Source organism: Melozone crissalis, unplaced genomic scaffold (genome assembly GCF_028551555.1).
Source record: "Melozone crissalis strain CALT ecotype California unplaced genomic scaffold, PUWL_Pcris_2 ptg000029l_1, whole genome shotgun sequence".
Classification (NCBI taxonomy): domain Eukaryota; kingdom Metazoa; phylum Chordata; class Aves; order Passeriformes; family Passerellidae; genus Melozone; species Melozone crissalis.
This window is the reverse complement of record NW_026535807.1, coordinates 15574625-15594773: the sequence shown is the minus strand read 5'-3', so window position 1 is coordinate 15594773 and position 20149 is coordinate 15574625. Positions and strand designations below refer to the sequence as shown.

Here is a 20149-nt window from a genome sequence, read left to right as displayed (position 1 = left end):
TTTTAAGTTTCATCCAAAAAAAAAATAAATTCAGCTCTTTATTAGGACATGGCTATAAATCACCTGGTATGTACTCTGAAGACACAGGTATAGCTGAGTCTATCTCTAAAATATGAGATTAGTATCTTTAATAGTTGAGAAACTTTTAGTTTTCCTATAACAATTCCCCTCTTTTAAAATGTAAATAATTCCACCTAAATGACACAGTGAAATTACCCTGAAAAAAAATTTACTTACTCTAATCACAAACACAGTGAACAAGAAAATTACTGACACTATCTTCACAAGAGTTTAAGCTAATAAACAAAACAAACCCCCAAAAATAAGACACCATTCCTACTAAATTAAAGAGAAACAAAAAAACCCCAACTTCCTTCTCTCTTTACACATTTAAGGAAGGTACTACACTACTACAGCCAGCCTCGGTTCTAGTTTGCATATTAAGCCTCACTTGGGCACTTTCCAACATTTCAGAAACACATTTTTCTGGCTGACATGGTACACATACAGTGTCTGGAACTGGCATGATTTAGGCCCCATGGGTCCTTCCAGCATGCAATGAAATAAAATGATCTGTTCTACCAAGGGACAGGACAAAATTTCTGTCCCACAGTATTCCTTCTTCCCCCTGACCTTGTTAGGCAATTATCTTCCCTTTAACGTGGAAAACTGGCAGCCTGCCCCTTCAAATAGCTGCATAATAAACTAAATTGCCTGCCAAGAGCACTTGCTTGTCATACCTGTCTTTCATACTTGGCAAAGATTTCACTCTGCCTTCTAAACCTCTTGGATAGGGGCCGTGACCACGCCCAGGCAAGACAGAAACAGTCACATCACTGGGGGAGTATCTGGAATTTTTCCTTGAATACACAAGGTAGTCGATGAGTAATGCGCCAACTCAAAAAAGTCACCAAGTTTGTCTTTCTTAGGGAGCCCAGCACCCCAGTCTGTGCTTCCTACCTGTTTGCAGTACAGGTTAACCACAAGAATTCACTCTACTCAGTTAAACTCTATGAACTCAAACAATAAAGAACAAAAGAAATACTTAGTAGAGTCACTGTTAATCCCTTTTCCAGAATTTTATTTGGTAGTATCTTCCTAGACAGATGAGTTTCTTCTAGGTAACCTACAACTTTTAAGACTCAGGCTGTGGTAAATCTAAGCCACAGTGACCAAGTCCTCCAGGACCAAGTGTTTGCACCTGGCAGGAAATTACAGTTGACCACTAAAACTAAGAATCCCCCTAAATGAGTCTCATAGCCTGAAAACTTCTGCTTTTCCAGATAAACTGGGCAGAGCCACAAGAGAAAAGCTTTCTACATTGTAAATGGAGCAGCAGCCAAATGGAAGTGCTTCATCCTCGCTCTCTTGAGCACTAACACTGAATCAAGAACAATTATTGGAAATACTGCATGTGGCTCTCTACAAGCAGACAGAGCTTCTTGCAACTGCTATAGTTTATCACAACTAAATATCCTGAATTTAGGCAGTAAATCAAATATGAATGACAGAAACCAAGTCAAGGAACAACCAACAAAGGAATCCTTATGTTTCAGATGAAGCATCACCAGGAAAAGATTTTCCTTCTTCACAAAGAGCCAGCTTGGAAGCAGAAAGTAATATTATTAAAGCTGTGCCCTCATAGAGAAGAGTTAGGATTTAGCAAAAAACCACAACTCTGCAAATGAAGTAAAGCACGTGAATGCTTCACTAATCTAACAAAGCCCCTTTTCAATATGAATCCATAAAAAGTTGTATTAGTCCCTGAAAATAATCAGGACTTTGAATGTTTCCACAGGCACCAGGGGGAAAAAAGCCCAAACCAAACAAAAACACAAACCAGAAACCCAGGATCAAAGCACACAGTAAAGCGTCAGGCATCAAACTCTGGAGCCATAACAAAGGCTTTACAATCTAAAAAAGATTACATGGTTGCCATTTTGGAGTGTTTCTGAGAGTGAGAGATAAATGAGAACATGGTAAAGGTCCAAAATATACCAGCTGAATAAAACCCAATCTGTTACATTTTCCAAGACAACACTCTGCTCTAAGAGCTTTGCTAGAAGCAGCACGGTGAGCGCAGCCAAGTTCTCCCTGAACAGGAAAACCTCAGACCTGTGTATCAATGGCAAGAGGAGCCAGAGAGTGCAACAAAGACCCTTTCAAACATGGCAAAATCCAACTAGGAGGGACAAACCAGCTACTGTAAAAGAACCAAAACTTCTATGCCCTAATATTTTGCCAGAGATGGGTTTTAGTATATATACATGACTTTATTTGTATAACTTAACACTTCACACTAATGTCATATCAGCTCTTTCAAAGTATTTCACCAAACAAAATAAGCATGAACTTTGAGGATCTCAGAGTACACACTTGCAGAACTGTTTGCTCACAGTACAGTTGCTCTGAATTTTACAGTTTTCACCCCTCTGTTGACTTTATGAAGTATTTTGAAAGGGAAAAACCTGCAGCTATGACCAACTTCTGAACCCCAGCTCACTGTGCTACCCCCCTGCATTGCCTGCTACTGAACAGATCATTGGGAAGGGTAGTACCAAACTTCAGCAATTAAAAGGAAAAAAATCTTTTAAGTTGCTGCTTTGAAGAGAGTCACACCAATAAATTACTGTGACAGATCCTGGGAACATCTGATTGCAAACTGCTGAGGACTTAACAGCAGCAATTGAATTTTGTTCAGAAGAAAAAAGTGGAGAAAAACTCCAAATACTCGCATACCTTTATAAGATGACTGAAACACTTGATTTTGAGCAAATACATTTTACCACATTATATGTTTTTCTCTGGAGTTTTACCATCCATTCCTAAATAAACTAGATACTAACACTGTACACATTTTCAGAGATCATCAGTTTGGTTTTTGTCTCCAAAACCAGGACACATGTAAAACCAGCTATTTCCATATAACAAATTAAGAGCAGAGAAAGATGACTTAATGACTGATCTCAGAAATTCATTAAATTGCCATCCACTGCTTCCTGCTAGAATTACTGTTGGAATTGGTTATTTGTTTTAAAAATGGACTTGCTTCAGCGTTTCCTAGGAGCACCAGGGGAACTCCAATTTATCTCTGAAAGGATTAAACTAAGAAGGAGAATCAAAGTAACCCGGTAAAGTTTCTTAAAATTAGTTTTTGACTGTTTGCTACTTATGTATCCTAAAATACAGGAAGCAAAGGTGAAGGCAGAGAGAAAGCTAAGAAAAAGAAAATCAAAGCTTTTTTAAGTTTTATGAATTCAAAAGTTTTCACTGCAGAACTTTTTTGTATAACATGCCTTTTAGGAAAAAAAGTATTGAACTGCATCTGCCTTTTTAGCAAAGCACAGAAAAGGCAGAGAAAAGAAAGTAGAGCAGAGGCACACAGAGTGAAAAGCGAAAGAATGAGTTTCAGTTCTCTGAAGTATGCTCTACTAGGACTGATGCCACCAGAATGCCAAAAAGTGTTTCAAAGTACAGCATTTGAGGCCTGAAATTGATTTCTCTCTTTCTTAAGGCAATATTAAGATTATATTTCCCTATTTTCACACTTTATCAACAAAAGATGGGGACTTTTTTTCAGTGTTTGAGGCCACACATAGCCCATATCCTTTAATGGGTGCAATAGCATTGGTTAAAAGAACTGCAGCAGAAAGAAAAAAATATCAGCTTCATTAACACTTTAATTAAATATGTTTTCTGGTTAAAATCAGGGAAATTTCATTCTTGAAGCACAATCTTGCAAGTGTGAAGGAATGTAAGAATTCATTTATTTCTCTGTCAATGGTAGTGCTACCAAGCCAGGTAAATGATGGCCATACTGAAATCTTTGTAAACACAGCTACAGCAAAAGGAAACTGGGTGTACTGCTTTCAATCTGGGTTTATTCAGGCACTGTTCAAAGTCTGGTGAGCCCAAGTAACTCCAGCCACTATCTAATTCCTTCCTGATGCCATGGGCTGTGCAGTATTGGGTAGGCAAAGTCCAACAGCAGCAGATAATCTTGGATGTCTTTGCAGCAGGCCAAGGCTCAGGGCAGGGTGAAGTACAGAGGTTTCTGGGTCTTGGTTGGGCTGTGAACTAAATAAATCAGCATTTTGCTTTCCCTGCTGGGCTCCTCCAGCACTGCTAGCACTGGAAGGAACTAACAGGATCAAATTCATCTGCAGTCCCCTCTCAGGCCCCTGGGCATCTCCCACCAGAGGAGATCCCTCAAGTAGCCCATGGCCACCTTCTTGCTACCCTTTCTACTGACCTACAAAGAATGCAGTGTTTTGATTTGCACTGTTAGAACACAACCAAACATCTGAAAACTGTTTCAAAGTAAAAGCTCACGTTTTTATTTCTTTCTTAGTATTTAGCAACACCTGAAAAAAAAGAGCACTAACGTTGTTCTCCAAAAGTCCAATTCAGAACTTGGGCAACTTCAACATATAAATGATGTGGGACTGAGCTTAGAAATGTGTTTATGAAATGCACAGTCAGAGACAATGAGCCTCTGAATTTCAGGATCCACACTGAAGGAACAGAAGCAAGCAGCCTACTTCCTCTTAATATGTTGCTTGCTAGGGATTGCTCATTACTTGTTTGCATTATTACTTATTTGTAGATGTTATTACTACTCAGCTGAACATTTTTATTATTGATGAATGCCATACGCACCTGATGTCACACAGCACTACACATTTGAAAAGAAAAGAGCAATTATACTGTTTGAGATTTTGGAGAGATGAAGCTAATGCAAAAATGGTGCCAAAGTCCTTCAGCCAATCCTCTCCACCTCCAGCTATCCAAGCCAAGCTGAACACAAACTACACAGATGCTAATTCTCTATGGCATAGGAATATTGAGAAAAGTTTAATACAAAATCCTGCAACAGCTGAAGTCATCGCATTGCATAAAAGCCCAAAGGGCTTAAAGGACATCTCCCATTCTTTGATCTACAACCTGAGACTCCAGCTTGTCAAACACAACAGGGGCTTCCCATAGCTTCTGTCTTCCATTTCACCACACCTAGTCTCCAACAGGAAAAGATTCTGCTCACTGATACCCAGAACACACCCTTCCAGCAATTTATCAGATTAAGTATTCAGAAGATTCAAAGCGAGAAATTCTGTACAGTTGAGTGTGAAGATTCTCAAGCTCAGCCAACCACAATCTCAGGTAACTGTGAGGACAGTATGACTCTGCTACCCTGGCTTTGTGCAAGTGCTTCCAGAGAGAAGCAGTCAGTATCAGAGCATGGCTCCAAGTGATACTGACAGAGTCCAGCTGGAATCTTTGGAAAGATGAAATGGACAAAAAAGCTTTTCCAGCTTCTTTTCCCAGAGGACAAAACCCTCTCCAATTACTCCACTTATTTTACCCTCATCTTATTAACACACCTGCATGGGCCCAAAATATGTGAATTATACACTTAAAACCTAACTTTGAGGAAAAGACTCTCTCAGAAACTTTATAATCATAAAGCCACAAAAATTCACAAGTCTCAAGAGTATTTGCTTTTCCCTAGGATGTTGGCAGAACATCTACCCCATATTTGCTCCAGCTTTGATACAATATTGTGCAGAGTCAGTTAGATGGAAATTTCTCCAGTTTGCAGCAGGGAAGGGCTGGGGCTGTGCAAGGCCAGCAGTGGGTGTTGGTTTGCAGCACAGAGCTGAGCTCAGCCCTACACTGCTGGTTGGGAGCTGTGGCTGTGTCCCAGCTGGACAGCTCATGCTCAGCCTGTCAGGGATGGGGCAGGCAGCAAACCACGGGACACTGACAGGACTTGCTGGGGTGTCCCAGTCAGGCACCCACTCTTCGGCTGCTGCAATAGGAAAAACAGGCAAAAAAAACCCTGAAAAAACAACCAAACCACACAACCAAATATCCAAACCTCCAAAACCAAAACCCTGAACAAACACGAGTTTCACTACCCATGATCTGGGCACGCAGCAAGGAAACAATTCCCCAAACCACTCAACTTCTCAGGGGTCCAGCAGAAACAGAACAATTCTGCTACTCAGTACAACAGCACTGTCACTGTCTTACCTCTCCAGAGCCCCACATCCAGCTGCAAACATTTCCCCCAGCTGTCCCTGCTTCCCTCCAGTGCCTCTCACCTTGAGCACAGAGAGCAGATGGAGCCACCCTGGGGTATTTATACACAGGATTTAAAAGGCTTACACAGCAGACACTGATGGCTGCAAAGTGGGGGTTTTTTTGTAACTTTCCTAACAAATTACTTTGGGAGATTGAATGGTTAAGCAATTAAAAGGTGGTATTAAGTGGACTTTGGCAAATAAGACCTTGATCAGAAGAGCATTGTGCATGCTGCTCTCCATGTACTGTGACTTCACTCACTAGAACTCCAAATAAGAGCTAAAGGAACACAAGAATAAAACCAAAATCAGAGACACAAACAGGCAAAGCTTTAAGTTACCTCTAAGTCCTATTAGACAGCAGGGTGCCCCTAGTAACCAAAGCAAAACTAAACAGAGCAGAACAGGGATAGGTTCTTCCACCCTGGCCTGCCTGGGACACCTTGCCTACACCACACGGTTTCAATTACATGAGTCTGGCATCCTTTTTTGTGCTTTTAAGGGGATAAAACACTAGATATGGCTGTCTTTCCTTTTGAAGCATTTGAATACTCAGTGTCTGAGAAGCATTAAGTGGTCAGCCCAGTTTGGAGAGCTGTTAATTCAAAACAGAGCCGTGTAACCCACATGGTTTGTTTAAAGCAAACAAAGAAAACATCCCTCTGTTTGAGACTCACTCAAAACTTTTTCAGTATTAGGATCAGCCTTATTCACTGGAAAGTAGAATGAAATAGCAGCAAGAAAACCAGATTTCTTTAAAAAAATAAAAAGCAAAGAAAGAGAAATACCCAAACCGTAATACAAGCAGAGATTTTTTGCAATCTAGAGTAGGAATAATGCTAAAACCCTTCCACAGCCCTCCAAACAAGATTTCCCAGTTGGATGAAATCTTAAAGAAAGTATAAAATACTCCAGAATTCAAGCATGCCATCACACACAATGTATCAAAATGTTTTAGAATAATTTAGAGCCTTTTCTTCACCATCTATAGAAGCATCATTTTCCAGCAAATGATATTACAGAAATCGACAGATAAAGGAACTGAAAATAAATGTGGGGGTTTTTTTCTACTGACCTGCATAAAGTCATCACAGGTGTTATTATAGAGTCTTGTAACAAAAAAACCCTAACCAAAACAACAACAACAAACCAATCAACCAATAAAACCCACCAAAAAAACCCCAAAAAACCAAAAAACAAGCAATGACTTTCAAAGGAGTAATTTTCTGTTTGAGTGGGTCCCTTTGACAAAACTGAGATCATGCTATGTCATGACTTTCAGAGTACTTTTTACTTTGAAAAGTTTTCCATTTTAGGTTATTATAGAGTACTGCTGCTAAGCAAAATCAGTTTTGTTATCAACAAGACAAAGCTCAACTTGTTACTGCTCTGGTAATTAATTCCTTGTAATTTCACTTGGCCAGAAGGGGAAGAAAGGTTTCTTCCTGGATATTTTTCCATCTAGAGTCCTAAATCAGTTTGCAAGTTTCATCCATCAACCACAGAAGCAGCAGAGCTTGTATCCACACATGTGACAAATCAGTTTATAAACATTTAGAATTACTGTGTTTGCACAAGCTTTTGTATTTAACTGCATCAATTTAAGGGCAGACTTCAAGTGGACTGGCACATATGCTTAGACAAGGCTTAGCTATGATAAACTGACTCAGCCATTAAATACCTATATAAGAGCTCATTTTCTTCAGGGAAAAGATGGAGATTAATTGCTAATTTAGCTATAATCAACATTATAGAAGATTAATAGCTATTTCATTCCTAGGGGAAAAAAACTCACTAAAATAAAAGACTTCCCCTGCTTTTTATGCTATATTAAGTATTTATCCACAAAATAAAGCACTGGGAAATCCTGGAAAAATCCTTTCATAATTTAAGCATTTTGGAAAAAAAAAAAGGTAAAATTTGTACTTCTTAAAGTACATTAAATTTTGCTCCTTGATCCAACAATAATTACCAGTTTCACATTTGGTTTCAGCACTGATATAGATATTTCTTGCAATTTTAGAAGAATAGATTTAACGTCATCTCTACTGTACTTAGAACTGCAGTATTTTATACATTAAAATATACTTATATTCCCATAAACACATACTAATGTTTTACTCAGAACTGTTTACTAAATGCACTAATGTGTACTTTAGCTAGCACATGGGAGTTCAAGTACTGCTTATTTTTATAACATATGCTTGAACTCAGCTGTAAGATATGCACTAACTCCATACAAGAAATGTGCATGAAAGCAATTCCCAGTTAAAATTTGACCCTGTAAGGACACAGATATTAGAGGTAAAATACACGCTAAATTTCAAATAATCAGTATTAAAGACTTTTTGACAAGATGAGCTTTTTAACAAGAGAAAGAAATGTTATTACATGCACATTCAAAATCAAAATACAGCTCTGGGAAAGTGAACACTTTGCTGCAAGAAGGCAGCAGTTCCCTGCTTCAAAGTTTTGAAAGGAGGCTTATGCAATGCAGAATTCTAGAGATGGAAAGATTGGGTTCAAAGTTATTAACTGGTAAGAGAATAAGGAAATGAGTACAGAACAACACACAAAAAGTAGGAGATTGAAACTAAAAGCGGATTTTGCTCACAAGAGGTTTTTGTTCTTTTCTCCAGCTGCAAGATGCAAGACAAAAAGAACAGAATTCAACATAAGGAGAGACAATGAACAACTGGTTTATTTTGGCTTGTTCTCCGTAAATCCATATCTATAAAAACTTTCAAGAAAATAAACATTTCTCTTTGCTTCAACTGCCACCCACTGGAAAAGGAAAGCAACATTAATTCCAAATTGCAAGACCCAAAATAGGTCAGAAAATCAATCTGACAGACACTGGTACAGATTACACTAAAACCCTGGGGTTGCCTTGAACACTCTTATGAGACTGCAAGAAATCAGCAAGCTTGCAAATTAAACTGAAACAAAAACCAGGATACAGCAAAGAACCAGAGCTGCATTTCCTCTCTCCACCCTGGCCCTGGTGAGAGCATTTGGGTTGTATTACAGAAGTTTTGGGGAGGAGTTCCTGAGGATGGAGCAGGAGGGGGGCTGGCAGCACAGGGTGTGACATGGACGAGCAGCATTGCAGAGCCTGGCATCTCCCATCACTCTGGGCTGCCCCTGCCACGCTCCAGGTCCATGTCTACACACTCATGGTACTTCTCTTTCCCACCTGCTCCTGCCTTACAGCAGAAATCAATCAACTTCCTTGCCCAAATGGCAGTTTCAGCATTCTTGCTTTCCCTTGTCCACAACCCCATGTTCCCTTCAATGGACACGTGGGGTGTCTGTGGTGCAGATCCAACAACTTCATCTTTTGGGAAATGGAACCACGTGGAAAGTAAGAGTAAAAACCCATACAGGCTGCAACAGAGCATTCTCACTTGCTTTGGACAAAACTTGTTCTAATTCTGGATAAAAGGAACCCACACATAGATGTACAGCGTGTCCCTAGGTCAGCCATGTGAGGTGCTGCACACCAAGGCTGCACTGCAGGTGCAGTGACTGCACTTTAACAGCTGCACTTGTGCCACAAACCCCAGCCTGGCCTGGAACTGACTGCTCTGCAGAGAGACAGCCCTGGGGAACCTGTGCCCAGGCTGCCATGGCTCAGCCAGGGAAGGCAAAAATCCCAGCTGAGACTACTGAGGGAATGAGATACACACACTGACTTCCTTCAGAGAAAAACCAACCTCTGGTGAAACAAGACCAAACACATGGGGAGAATCAGAGTCCAGAGGACCTTCAGTAGTTAAGACATTCTAAGGTGTATGTGCAACAGAATAGATCCTCTGCAATTACAGATGAACTGAGAGGTACAAATTGGTTGCAGATTCCCTCACTGTAAGGGTCCAAGAAAACTGGAGAAAGGAAAAGAAGTCCTAAGAACCTCATATAAGCATGGCAGCAATTAACAGAGATCTGTAAATTCTTAGTCAAATTACATGTTTCTTCAAATGGCCTTTACTAAAAAAAAACATCCACCAGGAAAAAATACCCGGCAATATTCCCTCATGACAATTCTCTTTTGTAAATGTTAAAGGTGAGGAATGCCCAGTGGAATGACTTCACTGGACTTGCACAACAAGAGATGCTTCTTTCACTGGGCAGAGCTGGGGCCATGATACCTGCCAAAGTTGTAATACTGCTTCAAGCTGTGTCTCCTGCTCTCTAGTTCCCCAACATGATTTTTTTCTAGGCAAATGCTGTCTGCTGACCCCTGGTTTAATCTGTCCTTCCCTAACTTGTGCTAGGTTTGAAGGAATGTGGTGGAAGGGGATGTTGGCATCTCCTTTTCAGCCAAGAGAACAGGAGAAGACATATTCCAGTGCCAATGGCTCACTGCATTCAGACCATAGAAAACTGGTTGAATTTTAGCTCTTAAGTTATCTGGAAAAGTGGAGGTCCACAGCAAGAAGCTCTTTCCCCTGGGATGCTGTTTCTTAGGTAAACTTGTCAAACAGAAATCGCAACTGTGGGCTCCTGTCAGCTACTGAGGAATGTAAGCAAATGTAACCTGAGAGGGCTCACAATTCCCTGACACACTAATCTACTCTGGATATTTGGCAATCAGCACCCCCAAGTCATTAGTGAGACTATCTGAGTTCAGCAAAGGCCACAGTCATCAGACACTTCAGGAAACAGCTGAACCCTCGTTGAGCAATTCACAGCTCAGCATGAGCGCAGCATTACAGACCAGCACGCAGCATGGGAAGAAATGCCACCACCAGTGATCAGCAAGTGCAGGAACCAGACTAATAAAAAAATTCTTTCAAAAACCCAAATCCATCGATACTGAAAGCATCTCTAGTCAAATCTACTCCTACTTGCAGAGATACTTGTTTGACTAAGGGTTTCAGATCTAGTTAGAGCTCCTTATCAAAATTATAGAATCTGTCTGCACCTGCATGATGTAAGGCATCTATCTGTGCTCATTCTTACAGAAACAAATATTAAATACTTTTTTTCCCCTTCAAATAGGCAAGAATAAATCTTACTTTCACAGGAGTTTTTCAGTAAAATATTCAGACAGTTCCTTAGCAGTTTCTCAACAGACCCTAATGAAACCAATGAGGTACAATTACCCATTTTGGTTACAAAGTCACACCAGCAAAATGCAGTTACCAAGAGGCATTCCAAAACATATCATAAACATCTTGAGATAAAACGTACAGGCCAGTCAGTGTCATATTTCAAACATGACAGTCTTTCAGTGTTATTGCACTATGTCTATTTATCTTACTTTTCCATGAGAATACAAGTTGAAAGTATATAAATGATGAACACTGCTTCTTACTGGCTGGATCATGCCTTCCTACCAAACTTCTGCACACAGGACTTTTTGAAAAGGAGAGACTGTTTCTTTTAAGAAAGAAATACAAGATCCCTCCTTGTTCATGCAAGAATCAAATACAGCCTCCTAAAAAAGCATAGCTCAGACATGAAACAATGTGTTAGCAATTGCTTAGCTACCCTTGTACTCAGAATTTCCCACACAAAGGCAGACTTTGAAGCCAGGCTTAACCTTAAGTTTGGCTCTTAAGACAGTTTGGATCATCTTCAAATATCTATCCACATGTTCAAGCATCTAAATGTTATATTGATATATACAATGCACTGAAGTAAATTAAATATCCGTAAAACTATGAGAAACAAAGTGATCCAGGCAAACACTCAGATTTCAAGAGTTCCTTTGGCAGAAAAGCCATGTCAAAGCTTAAAAACTGCATTTCCTCAAGAACCAGAGAACACGATAGAGTCAAGTATACAATCCAGGATTTCATTAGATCTCTATTAAATAGGTGTTGATGGGGATAGGAGCAGATAAAATCAAACACTCAGAGTAGCTCAATGAGTGCTAAACAGCCGTGTAGTTTTCTCCTTGTCATCTCATCAGTAGAAATTTATCACAAAATAAACAACAAAGCTAAGCCAATACAGGTCCCGGCTTCCAGCTCCAGCTCAGCAGTGTGAATTACATCATAGCTCAGGGGTGTGGGAAAATGAGCTGAAGTTTAGATTTAATGCATATGTTTCAAGATGTGCTGCATCGATAGCAGGCAGCCAGGATTAAACTAAGTCCATAAATACCTAAATCATTTATGAGACTGCAAAGGACTAAACAAAACACGAACTAAAGCCACTTATGTGCAAATGTACGCCCCATTTTAGAGATTTTCAGCCATCCACGAGATGAGAAACAAGATACTCATTGAGATAACTCCTCTGAGCCCTGCGGGGTGGAAAGGATGTCAGCACACATGCACCCCTTCAGAAGAGGGGCAGCCTCACTAAGGGGTCTGGGAAGAGCCTGTTTCAGGAGGGTCTCTGCCACAGACACACAGCAATGACACCCTGCCCTGTTACCCAGTCTCCAAGGAGCTCTCCTGACTCCACTCCCGATGGGTAAAAGTGGAACATCTTGGTTGCATCTCAACCAAGACAGACCACAGCCTGCTCACAGCTCTAAGAAGGACAGGAAACAGCAGGACACGTATACACATTACACATCTGCTTTGTTCTCAAAAGCAGGTTGGAATTCAGAATAACCTTGTTCTGAGGCACAGAGAGGTACTGCTGCTTATTTTATTTTTAATTTGGATAGTTGGCTGATTAAATGGGAGGAGATGGCAAACACACACTCTCCTCCTTTAGCAGTCAGGCAAGCATCATCCAAGGCTAAAAGTTTAACATGGATCAGTTCCATGCAGTTATCTGTGATAGTCATTCCCAGACTTTATGGATGGTGATTATTATCATATGAATACCAACTATGCTTAAGTATCCTTAAATAAACTTTTCCAGATAGAGCATTGCACTCAATGGCGAAGCAATTACCAGAAAACACATTAATTTCAGTAAGAGGATACCATAAAAAGTATTTTGTGGTTTTATGCACTTTCTTGGCTTGCGCAGTATTTGCAAAGAATTTATTTTATGGCCTGGCTCTTGGATTTGCAGCTATTGATATAAATCTATGCTGCATCACTTCCATCTTTTTAGTCAGAAACTCTCAGCTCTGTTTTCAATGAGAAAAAAACAACAGGTTCAAAACATAACCATGGGTGTCAGGGCACCTTGCTGTCACCAAAAAGCAAACATAATATTCCACTTGCATAAATTTTAATTAGAAGAAAAAAAAAAGCCAACAGAAAATTATTTGAAGCACACAGATATACATGTCAGATTTCTATCCCCTGTAACAATGTTATGTGCAATAACAGTCTAGTCTAGAGCAGACCAGAACTAAACCCTGCATGACTCTTGCCAAGGTCAGATTTGTGCAGTTCCCAGCCTTCCTGTGTGCCAGATCTCTCATTTCTCCACCTTTCCTGGTGTCTCTGGACACTGGTGCAGCTTCCAGGCATAAAGGCAGTAATGATAACCCAGGAGGTCCTGCAGAGCCAGAGGCAATCCTTGCTTCCCATGGAGCAGCTTTCTGCTAAAGTACTCAAATACTGCAAAAACCTGCCGGGCAGCTCTGGCTTGAAGAGGCAGTGCCTCTTTAAGAAAGTGTAAAAACTCTTTCGGGTAGAAATAACTGCATTTAAAATGAGAACACAACACAGGGCACTTCAGCATTATTTTACCAAGGCTGTAAAGAGCTCTCCCAGGCTCATTTCTGTTAATTGCATCTTTGCAAAGTGCAGCCAAGCGGATGCAGAATAATTACTTTTACTGTGCTACCCAAATGGCTCTGAATGGGTGCAGCTTTCCCCCTTTCCTTATTCCTGCTCCTTGTCCTTTGGCTCCACACGGAGCTCTACAGAAACGAATTCTGCACTTGGATTATGCACATAAAGGAAGACTCAGAGCAAGATGACAAGTTCTGTCACAGAGCAGCAGTTAAAAAACTATTGGAATACAAACTGTTTTGGTGCTTGTCAGGCAACTTTTGGACAGAACCTGATAAGAAGAATGGAGAAGCTGCATTCAAATGCAAGGATAATCCCAGAGTAAAAAGTCACAATCTTTCTCATCAGTGGATGATTAACAGAGGAATTTGGCTCCTAATGAAGTCAGCCAGCCCCCAGACTCCACTGGTAAATCCCTTCTTGTCATCTTTCACATTCAGCCCTGACTCATCTGCAACAACCAGCCCAATCCCCAGCCTATTCCTTTTTTTCCCTCCATTCTTTCTGCAGAAGTTGAAGCACACACTTTGCAAATGCAGTGAAGGGGATGGTGGGCTACAGGCACACAACGCACTGGGACTGCAGCAGGAAGAGACACACCTGAGTTAGCTTTGGGGAGCTGAAATACCTGTGTCAGTGAACAGATCCAGGCACTCACCTCAGTGCCCTTGTAACACATTTACACTGCACAGGCCCCGCTGGGGCTGAGCAGCTGTCCTGGGTGAATCTGGCACAGCCACACTGCCACAGTCCCACCTCCAGGCACAGCTGGGGACCGGGAGCTGAGGAAGGGGCTCCCCTATGCGGGAGCAGCAGCCAGAGCTGAGCTCCAGCTGTGGATGGGCAGAGGGCAGATTTGATTTGTGCCTCTGCACAGAGGAGGTGACAGCGCAGCCTTCAAATGGGAACAAGGATGGATGGCTAATTGAAACTATTGGGCCCTGAAGCACTCACCAGAATCACAGGTTAAGGACCTTAAACACCATCCAGTCCCACCCCATGGCACGGGCAGGGACACCTTCCACTAGAGCACCTTGCTCAAAGTCCGGCTCAGCCTGGCCTTGAACACTTCCAGGGATGGGACTTAATCTGAATGGACTTTAATTGTAATGACTGTGGCTTTTAGACATCAAAATAAACCCAGAGGCCTGAAAGCTCCTATGCTTTTCCCAGGAATACAGTTACTTTAATAATAGATGACAGCTTTCCAAGATTTTTTGTTATTTCCTAGATCTATACAGCATCAATTAGCCAAGTTCTCTTTGAGAGATTCTTCTAAAGATTTCTTTTTAAGAAATGTACCTAGAAAATTTAAGTTTTTTAGTTTAGAAATAGTTTCTAAATAATTCCTTCTGTACAGAGTATCTTTTCATCTATGGTGTGTGATCAAAAAGTAAAAATTATTATGCTTTTTCAGTGTTCCAATAAAAATATAGGACTCTACTGTATGATTATGTCTAATGAAAAGGTGGGTTATAATTCATGAAGCACAAAATGGCAAAAAAATTAACAGCAAGCTCTTTTCTGGTGATAATGATATGAGCATCTTCCAGAATAATTAAGTCACACAGTCTGCCTGAGCAGAATCACCTTATAACTCTCTCACTACCCACACAGACATCACATCTGTGTAACTGAATATCTTTTTCTGTATGTTTGTATCAGCCACTGAGTGGCAGCAATTCCTTCATACCTAAATCTGAATGATGAGGTGTAGGATGAAAATCTCAAAGGATTCCCAAATCTTAATTCTTCTGCGCTGTCCTTAAGTTCTTTTGTGTTTAGCAGTACAGGAAAATAATAACAACTAGTGCAATATCTTATTGCACCTTTCAATTTTTTAGCTGTCGAAGTTCCAAAAGTATTGCACTTCATTCTGAAAATCATATGTCCTTAGAACTTGGATGGATTCAATTTTACAAAACATAGTAAAACTACGTGGGTCAAAGAAACTGAAATGCCAGCATTTAATAATTTCTTAAATTACAGGACACACCTGTATTTTATTATGAAAATATTTTGATTATTATGAAATATTTTATTTCATTATTATGAAATATTTTATTATTAAATTAAGGTGAGGATGAGAAACAGTTAAAAAAAGAAACCTAAACCCATGTTTTGCAGACTTATGTTTGCTTTTCTCCTCAGTATTTGCAGGTTTCCACAGCAGTGACTTAGGGTGACTGAAATCTACCAGTTCAAATACAAACAGCTCATTTTTAACACAGCCATTTTCTAAAATGGAACTAAAATAAACAGGAAATCCTGCATATGCATTTAAAAATGCTTATGAATTATTGCTTAACCACTTAAGAAACACTTCTTCATAGAGTTCCTGCTCTGAAATCTATGCTGGTTATAGCTTTCTATTTGATTGGCACAGAGCTGCAAGGCATTATTTGACAGATGGAAAGCTGAAGAGTTAATTTGCTATTACACTGTTAAAAGACTAATGACTGTACAAGTCTGGAGCAAAAAAGATTTAAAAGGAACTAAACACACCGTAAAGGTATCAAGGATTTTGATACTGATTATTTGCAGAGATACTAAACATTGTAGTTCAGACTTTAAATGAGTCTCTAAACCTAGGTAAAGATCGAGTACTAGAACTGATTCTCCCACACCCATCTGCTCTCTCAGATCTCGCCTTGGACATATCAAGGGATGGGATACAGGGCAATGTCATCCTTGCACATAAACCTCCTAGGTCCAGATCTACACTCTGCTCTGTGCTACTTGGACAACCTGGAAGTGAAGGGAAGGGCCCGCAAGTAAACTGATGTCAGATGTAACCACAGAACGCTGTAATCCAATTATTTTAATATTTCATGCCCTAATGCAAACGGGGAATTCTCTAGCGACGAACTGAAAATTGTTTTTTAATAGATGCACGCCTGGCATGTACGTACACAAAAGCACCAGGCATTCCTGCTCCTTCATTTATTACTGTCTGTCGCCATTCAGCTGGAAACCTGACCATTGGAAAGCCTGTGCATTTCATCTGCCCAAACTCACCGCGGCACGGAGACTGAAACAGACACTCGGGGCGGCTGGGTGGGAAAAAAAGTTGGTGGCATGGAAGTTGGCATTTCTGCCGGGAGGGAACTCCGCGTTTCTGTCAGGGACCGAGCCGGGGCTGATCCCGCCGCCTCCCGCACGGGGCACGGCGCTGTCCCGCCGCCGCCCCGGCTGGCCCCGCTCCGTCCGGGCCCGCAGCCCCCCGCCCGCAGCACAACATGGAGGCTCCGGAGCAGGCAGCCCCGGGCCGGGCACGGCCCCGCCGACCCCCGCCCCACCCCGGCGCTGAGGCGCTGCCCGGGCCACACGGGGGACGGCGGCGGAGCCCCGGAACCCTCGATCTCCCTCCCTCTGGCTCTGCCCGCCGGGCGCCCCACGGAAGGCGGGCGGGCCGGAGGGAGCCGAGCCCGTCTCGCTTCCTCCTTCACCCCAGGCGGGGCAGGAACTGCCGGGCGGCGGCAGCGCCGCGCCGGGGGCAGGTACGGGCACTCACCGCGTCCGGGGAGCCGTCGGGAGCCGCGGCCGCCGCCGAGTTTCGGGCGCTGTCCCGGGAAGCAGAGAGCGAGAGCGAAGGAGTGCGGGCGGAGCGGCGGGCGGGAGGGAGCAGAGTGTGCCCGGCACGGCCCGGCGCTCCCCGCCCCGCGCTCCGCTCCGCCCCCGGCGCGGCTGCGGCCCCGCTCACCTGCTCCTGCCGCCGCCGCTCCTCCTGCCGCTGCTGCTCCTCCTGCGCCGCCCCGCCCCGGAGCTGCCGTGCCAGGCGCTGCTGGCCCTGCCCGGGCTCCCCGCGGCTCCGTCCCCTCCCCTCCCCTCCTCTGTCCCGTGGCGGTGGCCGCGTGTGGGCACGGCCGGGCCCTCAGCGGGAGCCCCGCCCGAGGCTCCGCTCCGCTCCATACCTGGGCTCGGTGCCGTGCCGAGGGAAGGAGGGAAGGGCTGCGGCCGCGGCACCGCTCTGCTGGGGTTCGGGGTTCGGGAGGTGTTGGTCCGCTGGTCACCCGGACACGGGGAAACACCCCGGTTTGAGGTGCCGGAGCTCGGAGCGAGCCCCTGGCCGGCGGTGAGTTGCGCTCAGGTGTCCTCAGCCTTTACTGCGCTTTTGGTTAAACATTCTTTAGTGGCTTAGAAGCCACGGATGTTGTTATTTTTTTAATGAGGCCGAACCCCGTAGCTCTGTGGTCACTGCCGCCGCCTCAGCGAGCTCACCTCAGAGACCTCAGCCCTTCCCCGGGTCACTTTGGGTCCCTGCCGGGGCTCCCGCAGTCCGTGCTCTGCTCTGAGTGATGGGGCTCGTCTTTCTTCAAGTGCTGTAAGCGTTTGTGTTAACATGAGGTATTTTAGGGATGGGTTACAGCACAGGAATGTGTGAAGTGTAGAAAGCAGAGAAAACACCTCTGTACTTCAAGGCAGACCTTTGTCATCGCTTCTTAACTCGCGCAGGTCACGTATAATCGCTCTCATGTTTTCATCTTAAATGACCTCATTCAGCTCTAGCTGAAGACGGTGATGAAATTCCCAGTGTTTCTGTGGTGCCGTGGTAACTGGGTGTTCCTCCGGGCAGGTGCCAGCCCCTGGTGTGCAGTGGGGTGTCACCATTGCAGGGGCTGTGACCCAGCTGTCACATTCTGAAACGACACATTCCACCCATTTGGTGTCCAGCTTCTTTCCAGAACATTTCACTTGATAGTTATAAGGTAATGTTAAAGTTGCTTATTCTGTCTGACATCATCTTGGAAAGGCTATAATATGTATATAAATCAGTCAGTTTATACTTGGAGAGCCTAATTTGAAGAAACATATTTCAAAATTGAGAGATCTAGTAGATATATCACAGTTTGGGTGACAGCAAAGGAACACAGTCATCTGAGGTAATTTCCTTTTTACTTCTGCTGCAATTTAAACTCTATAGTATTTTGTACAGACACACGTTCTTATGCATGATTAAGTGTGGGGTGCGTTTTTTTTGGTTGGAACATCTAAATGTTTTCCTGGTTTGGGAGAGAATGTCATCTGCTTAGCTATGATGCTGTAATAAATTGTATGAGGACTCTCATTTAAAATGGTGTAGATTACTGTTATGCTGAAATCTGGAGGAGCTTTATATGCATGAGCAGTTCATGAATATCATGTTATAAAAGCAAAACTAAAACTAGTTTGAATGAGAGGAGAAAAAGCAGAAGCTAATTGTGGCAAGAAGTTTTCCTTATTTCAGTACTTCCAGAGAAATGTGGAAATAGTGCTCTAAAATATATTTTATTTAATTTCATGCTCTTTGGATATTTAATGGCATATAAGTGGTCAGAGAGAGTCCATTTCCCTTTGTGACCTGACCATATAATGTTGCAGCAAACCATTAGTTAACTACAGCTGTATTTCAATTATTTAGAGCATCACTTTTGTCCAAGTCTTTCTGAAACAAAGAGTCATTTTTCATTTGGACTGTGGAAAATTTTGCAAGACCTAAAGAGCTTTGCTCAGACAATGGGTTCAAGTTGGATTAGGACTGAGTAAAGATGTAAAAATTTGATCCATAGGAAATGAAATGCAAGAGTCTTCTCAACTATTAATGTACCTTTAGAAATTTGAGGTGTTTCCTGGTACTGAGAGTTTCTTGCTGCCTATTTTCTGTAATTTTTCCTATACAACTCAGCCATGCTAAATGCATGGAAATGCTCCTACAGCTGGAGGGACTCTTTCTTCAGAATAGATTCTAATGCAGCTCAGAAGACTTTATTAAGCCATTTTATGTGCAGTGGATTTGAGAGGGGGGTGAAAATCAGTTCTAAGTGAACATCCTTTAGCAGTACTCTCTGTCAGCTTCGAAGTAAATAGTAAGAAATGTTGGATTTCATAGTGATTACGGGGTAACTATTGGAAAGGAAAAGGGCATTACTGTCTCTGATCCTTTTTTCTGAAATGTGCCTTTGGATATTTCCTAAAAAGAAAGCAGTCTCAAGCTGAGTTAAAACATTTCATCTCTCTGGTAGCTGGACAGACATCCCAATAATTCCCAATCCCATGGTAAATCACTGCTTTGTTCCAGGAGATCTCTGGGGAGAAGATGAACTACCAGGGCCTCCCACAGCTGGATTTTCTCTGGTATTTTCACACAGAGAAAACCTTCTTTACCTGGGGTCACTTAATTTTTGCCCTATGACAGGATGACAGTAAGGGTTGATGTGACTTTGAACATGCACATTAGAAACAAAAGTTAGAGATAAAACTTTCTGCAGCAAATATGAGCAAAAATTTTCTAGTGGAAGTTAAGAACTAGTTCTCTGAAGATTTCTGAGGCAGACTGGTGCAAAATCACTTTCCACAAGTATGTAATAACCTATTGTGAGCTGAAAGGCTGTATCTACAGTATCTGTTACCTCCAGCAAACAAACCTGA

General features: G+C 42.3%; 1 protein-coding gene across 2 annotated transcripts in view; it reads right to left on the bottom strand.

Annotated features, from left to right (window-relative positions):
- PRKCD (protein kinase C delta) overlaps window positions 1-17389 on the bottom strand; it is a 59871-nt gene extending 42482 nt beyond the window's left edge. For both annotated transcript variants that reach the window (XM_054280927.1, XM_054280928.1), the window contains exon 1: window positions 17256-17389. The gene's annotated coding sequence lies outside the window, so the exon portion shown is untranslated. The remainder of the gene's footprint in view (window positions 1-17255) is intronic.
- Between the last annotated feature and the right edge of the window lie 2760 nt (window positions 17390-20149).